A 7316-nucleotide genomic window follows, 5' to 3' on the forward strand; every position below is an offset into this window, starting at 1 on the left:
AAAATTAGCTCTGGCTGCCCTGCCAACAACGCTATCGAAGATTCGTGGACGTTCTGACGTAATTGAAATAGGCGGCAACGTTCATTCAGAATGCTTGGTTTGAGAACTATATTTAAAGGGGCCGCAAAACATCCAGACATGTCGACCGGTATCTTTTTGCCGACCTATCACAAGTAGCGTATATCCTCATGAAATCTTTTAAATGTGAAAGAAATCGATTGATGGCAGAAAGTAATTAAATATAAAAAGACAAACGCTGATGGTATAAATGTGTCACCGATTGATCAGGCAGCATGGTTTTGCATGCTATGGCGCTAAAATTGGCATGCAATATATTATATATAATATTATATAAACCATAATATCCACTTCACCAACTCACCTGGCACACCAACCATTTCAGACACCTTTGTCCATGCATCGTTTTTTTATTTATATCCCTGTAAGTAAACAGGGACAGATCGTATATTACGGGAAAACCCGCCACGGCAATAATTAGTTTCTCCTCCATTTTGTCTCCGGAACTATTGTTTGGTGGGAACCAAAGTTTACACTGTTGTGTTCTCTAGACTTTGCTAGAGCGGAGCACTTCTATATTCCAATAGGTTGCCGCCGAACGGCGTCAAAACTCATTACCATAATGTTGCACTTGGACTTTCTTCTGACGCCCACAACGGCCAAGATGCACCGGCCACGGACGCGCCGCTTCTCGCCGCCGAGAGACTCTGGCTGCCATAGAAAATGAATGACTTCCAGTCAATTTGACGCTCTTGACACCTCTGATCTGAACGCACCATTAGCGCTGTTGAAGTGCCCAGGGGCATAATCTGCACAGATCTGTGCAGAAGGAGAGAAAAGCCGCTGGAATGCGCCATATATCCAAAGCAAATGCTTCTTGGGAGATGAATGGACCAGTAGTGGAAGACAGCTTGCTGACACACAACCGCTCGGCTCTAAAGAAAAATATGAATGAGTGGTTGTGAGCCAGCTCCTTTTATACCCGTATGTCCGGGGGAGTGGCATGCAAATTCCACTCGCCAATTCTCATTGGCCTTTTCTCAGAGATCTGAGGTGTTTGGGGCTCTCAAGGGCAACCCCTAGTGTCACTACATTGACACAACGTCGAGTGAGTGACAGAAGGGGAACTTGATGCTGCAATTTAAAAATGTAGCACACATACTGTAATTTACATTCCCTTTTATGGCTGTTTGCCAGAAAGAATAAAAAATATAGGTATTTTATAGGTAAAAAATAAATAAAAGGGCGACATGATTACAGAAATGAAAAGATGAAAAAGTTATTTTCAATATCATAATGTATGAAACAATTACATTAAAATCAGTTTATGTGTAGGGTCTAAATTTTCCTTAATGCCGACTGAGAGAGTTATTGTTGTGCATAAAACATGTTCAAAACAACGCAAGGAATGCAAAAAACCACTACAAAAGCAGGGTCACTTTGCGTGTTATGTCCCATACAATAGAGGCAGTAGAGCAGTTGTTTGGTACAGGGGCCACATCGGGCTTTAAAGGAATAATTCACAGAAAAATGAAAATTCTCTCATCATTTAGTCACCCTTATGCCATCCCGGATGTGTATGACTTTCTTTCTTCAGCAGAACACAAATTAAGATTTTTACAAGAATATCTCAGCTCTTTTGGTCCATACATTGCAAGTGAATGTGTGCCAAAATTTTGAAGCTCCAAAAATCACATTAGTCAGCATAAAAGCAACCTAATCCAAATGACTCCAGTGGTTAAATCCATGTCTTCAGAAGAGATATGATAGGTTGTGTGAGAAACAGATCAATATTTAATTCAGTTTTTACTATAAATTCTCCTCTATGCTCAGTCAATCTCTGCATAATCAGCATAATCAATGACAAGCGCAAGCAGAAGAGCTGGAAATCATACTAGTCCATGCACTCGTTTACATACATATGATTTTTAAATGATTTGAGATTTATAAAGTTTGATGCATTTAGGATTTGTTTTTCATGCATACACACATTTTATAAACTGTTTGCAGGAACTTTTGAAATTTGGAATGTTCACATTTAGGATCATTCTGTGCAGAACTTTATAAATGAGGCCCCTGGAGAAAGCTATCCATACTTTCAATATTAAAATGCTTTCTTGTATCCCAGCTTAATATGCAGAGACTAGAAAAATATTTGTAGATTGATTTCCCCGAAAAGTATTTTTTCACATTGTGACTCTGTGTTGCTATGAAAACATTGCTCTGTGTGTTGAGAATCAATGAGCAGCCCAGCACAGCAATTGGCTTTAATTGTGTGAGTACCAACCAATGGCTTGAGTTTGAAGTGAAACCATACAGTATGTTTGTTTAGCCAATGGCAGAAAGAATACAGGCAAGCTGTTTGAAAACAATGTTTATTTTTGCAATTCTGTTTGGTGTTGCTAGTGTAACAGAAATTACACACTTCACCTTTTACCTCCTCTCCAAGTGGCAGTAAAGATAACCTCTCAATTCCTTCAGCTATCAATAAAAAATCATTCCTTTCAAGTCTTGGCTGCATGTAGCAGTTCACTAAACACATGCTGCTATTCTTCCACTCACTTAGTGTCCACAAAGCGAACTGCCAGGAGTGGCACTGGGTGTCCGAGAGCTTTGAAAGCCCATAGGGCTTCAAACAGAATGAAAGCGTGAGCAGAGTCAGAGAGATGTGCCCAGACTTTTTTCCTCCCCAGGGCTTCATCCATCAGTTCAGGCCATGTGTGTGTTTTTGTTCTCATCTAGAGCACCAGTTCTGTTCGATTCTTTTCTCTTTCCTCCCCTGTGATCCTGTGTTTAAATGTTAATGCTGCATGACTGAACACATGATTTTGATGTGGAGCAAGGTCACCACACACTCATACACTTATCCAAGGCTGATGTCAACAACGACTGTCCAGATTTTGATCCTCCGCATATTACAGAACACTGAGATCATGGTCTGTCAGAGCAAATGAGAATTGATAGACAGGCCAAGAGTGGTGAAAAGGTCCTCCTACCCACAACTAATTTGTTTCCTCCCTCGTTCACCCTAGTCATACCTTTCTTTATTGATATTTTGCTCACTCTTTTCCCTGGAAGATATTGTGTGGTCAGCCTGTAGATAATTGTGTCTCTTTAAAAGCCAAAGGGATGAGGCAGCTATAACAAGCCAAAGGAAAGGAGAGAATAAGAGGATATGATGAAGGAGGTTGAGAGGACAGGAGTGGAGTTGATTGGAGAGAATAAGAGAAGAGGACATGAAAGAATGAGAGGAGTTGAGAGGAGAAGAAAGGATAGAAAAAGAGGTGACAGAAATAGGAGAGTGAGAGAAGAAAATGAGAGAAGAAGAGAGGAAATTAAAGGAGCAAAAGAGAGGAGAGAAAAGACATTAGATGAGAGGAATGGATAGAATAAAAGGAGAGGAGTCAAGAGGAAAGGAAAGGAAAGGAGATGAGAGTATAAAGAGGAAAGAATAAGAGGAGAAGAGATGAGAGAAGAGAAAGAGAAGAGGACAGAGAAAGAGTGAGAGCAGGGGAGGAGAGCAGGGCAGGGAATGAGTGGAGAGGAAAAGAGATAAGTGGAATGAGGGGTGTAGATGAGAGGAGGGGAGAAGAGAGGGGAGAGGAAGGAGAGGAGAGGAAGGGAGGGAATGAGAGGAAGAGAGAGGAAAGAATAAGGGAAGCAGAGATGACAAAAGAAAACAATGAGAGTTGGGGAAACAAGAAGAGAGGATAAGAGAGGAGGTGAGTTAAACAGAGAGGAGAGAAAGAGGTGTTGTGCAGAGAGAATGAGAAGAGGGGAGAAGAGAGAATGAGATGAGAGGAGAGAAAAGAATAAGAGGAGGCTAGATGAGAGGAGGATAAAGGAAAGAAAAAGGGGAGTGGAGATAACATAAAAGAAAACAATGAGAGGAGGGGAGACAAGAAGAGAGGATTAGAGAGGAGGGGAGTCAAAGGGAGAAGAGAGAAAGAGAGAGAGGAGAGAAGGGGAGACAAGAGGAGACCAGTCAAGGGGAAAGAGAATAGGAGTGAATGGGAATCGAGAGGAGTCAAGGAGAGAGGAGTGAAGAGGAGAGAGAGAAGGGGAGTCGAGAGGAGAGAATGGAAATCGAGAGGTGAGGAGTCAAGAGGAAAGGAGCACAGACCAGAAGAGAGGAGTCAAGAGGAAAGGAGTGGAGTCGAGAGGATGGTGTTAAAATAAGGGGTGGAGAATCAACAGCAGAGAAGAGGGGAGTCGATAGGAGAGGATGGAGAGTCGAGAGAAGAGGAGAAGATGTGAAGGGAGTCGAGAGGCGAGGAGAGGAGGGGAGTCAAGAGGAAAGAAGGGGGTTTGAGAGGAGGGGATTTGAGAGGAGCTAAGAGGAGGGAAATGTGTCAAGGGAAGGGGTGGAGAATCAAGAGGAGAAAGAAGGGGAGTCGATAGGAGAGGATGGGAAGGGAGTCGAGACGATGGGAGGGGAGTTGAGAGGAGAACACAATGGTTTTGAGTCACAGGTGGCAGCCACCCACAAAGGAGAATTCTCCAAGATATTAGCAGCTCATCTTACAGAATTACAGCTCCTCTAGCACTGTGGTCTGGGATCAGCAAGCTAAGTAGTGAAAATGAAAAGCGGTGACCTTAGATTACAAACTGCTGCCCTCTATTTGTTGAGGTCAGAACACTTTAAACAGCATTGTGGATTGGTTTTAAATGAAGATAAAATTATGCCTAAAACTGTTAAAAATCCTAAAGAAATGTGACAGGATCCTTAAATGAAACTACTAGTATCGAATTAGAATCCTCCAAGAATCAAATAAGATCCCCAAGATTCTATTAGATTTAAGCAAAATTTTATAGAAATTATACAAACATTTTAAAAACCTTGTTGCTTGGTCACTTGTAATAGTGACATGAGGTACCTAGAGGGGATACACACAGTGTTTTATATTTATTTTTTATTCTTTAAATAAATCTCTGGAAGAGCATGCTTTGGATTAAACTGTGTCAGCTCTCATCCCCAAATGAACATGAATAATATCAGCAAGGACAACTACATTTGCTTCAAGGTAAATTAAAGCTAATAATTTAATGGTAATTCATTTACATATTGGTTCATGTCATAGTAAAGGAGATAGTAAATAAAGAGATCACAGCATCATAGTAAGTGTTTTATGAGACATTATGAGCCATTCTGTTTACTTACATTAATGTTATCTGGTGTGTAATCGCCATCAAACACGCTTTTCTCTTTCAAGTGACTTTGATCTATTGCCTGATTCACAGTCTCCACAATTTTAATTCAAATCACTGTTAATTAACAATTTCTTTTACAAAAAATTGTCAGATAAATATGCTTTAAAATCTCACTCTTCTTTCCAGCCCCTGTAAGAATATTATTAATTCAGTTTATGAGAATGTTTTCCCAAAAACTGTGCCATTCCTGGCAATCACACATTCATTTATATGCAAAGTTCTGCAAAGCTTTATAACAGAGCGAGCAACAGTAGCCAAGGGGGGCGGAGCTTAGTGAAGGGTCAAATAATATCTTTTGGGATGGACCTTTTTCACACTTCTGGGTTTTGGAACATGGAAGTAAATGATTGCAAGGTAAACTTTGAAAGAGGTAAATGGGAGTAAATTGGAGACCACAGCAATATAATTTTTGCTTCCTCGTTTGCTCCAACATCAAAGAAAAACACCACTATTACATTTCCAAAAAAAATGATAGAGCAATGGATTACAACATTCAGAAGAGAGAATATAGCAAATTTACTGTCATTCTCTGGAATCTAATTTTTTAAATATTAATACCAGGTAATACAACACTTAAGCATTTTATAAATGTACACAAAATAGTAAAAAAATTGCATATATAAAAAAGTTTGCTAGATTAATGCTGCTATATAAGGTGGAAATGCGTCATCACAGTCTGTGAAAAGGTTCCATTGGTTCTAAATTAAGATAGAAAGGATTTTTGACTAGGATTTGCATGTTGTGAAATAAAAACCAAACAAATTAGAAACACAATGAAATTAAGATTGAGAAAAGAGAGATAAAGGTATGCAAATGTTTAGGGCTGCCCCCAACCAAAGATTTTCCTAGTCGACTAGTAGGAGTTAATTTAAGCCATTAGTCGTCTAATCACACGTTGATGATATTAATTTAATTACTTGAATATATTTTTTGGGGGGCATCAGAAAATGGTTTCAGTTTCAGGGCTTTGAAAGAATGTTATAAGTAATATTGCTAACACTGTTCTACATTACAGAGAAACACTAAACCGTAATAATGAGCCTTTAAAATATAAAAGCGCACACACGAAGCGAGCCGCAGTGACACCGGCCAAAGCAGTAATGATTCTGAGTGTGTCGGGAAAACCAGCAAGGAGACTGTCAGAATATTTTGTTAATTTATAGAGAGAAATGCACATTAGGGTTGTGCCGACAGACGATGATCTTGGGGATTGATGATGGTCAGAGTGATCGCCAATAGCTGATGCCTTTGACGATGTCAAGATGATATTTGGCTCGTTTTCCCATGTATTAAATTATTATTAGGCTATTATTATCAAATTAATATTACAAATAATTTGCCCGTAGACACACAAACACGCGCTTGAAGAAACACTTTATTATATTATTAAGAACAGATGACAGAAAAGCCATCTATGTGCATGTATGTTTGTACGGAGGCGTGCATTCTCGTGGAACATGCGCATCTAAAAGGTTCTCACTCTTTCTTTGATCAAAACCAACCCTGAATTGGCATTCTTCTTATTGGACAGGTAAGCTTATATAACTGCAAAGCATGTGAAATATAGTACCATAAGGATTGATCTGTGTAATTTTAGCTAACTTGATCTTGCCTGCTAACACTGATGAATTGCAAGCTACCTTGCTTCGTAACTTTCAAATAATTTCAACAATCTTCTCTTTATACTAAAAGTCAGGTATACAGGATAAATTTAAGCAAATACGCTGGTTTCTTGATCGTAGTACAACATATGACACACAAAACATACAATAGTGCAACATAACTGCAGTGCAACAGTAAACTGTCTGGTATAGTTCGGTAGTATATAGCTGTATATGTTTATCAGTATGCTATGTTAGCTGATAAGTAGTTTCAGTTTAGTCTCAAGGTTTGTAGTACAATAATCATAATTGTGTAATTTTAATTATGCTACCTCATCTGTCAGCATGATGCCGGTGAATCATGTTCAGCCTCTTTGTACGTTATGTCATTGTTTTGGCCGATGCTCACTCGCGTCCCTATGGAGTGTGTGCACGAGCTCGAGCAACAGGTAGCTGGCTGCAGTTCACTTAACGGCCACAAGTGTC

This window comes from Myxocyprinus asiaticus, chromosome 23 (assembly GCF_019703515.2).
Source record: "Myxocyprinus asiaticus isolate MX2 ecotype Aquarium Trade chromosome 23, UBuf_Myxa_2, whole genome shotgun sequence".
Lineage (NCBI taxonomy): Eukaryota > Metazoa > Chordata > Actinopteri > Cypriniformes > Catostomidae > Myxocyprinus > Myxocyprinus asiaticus.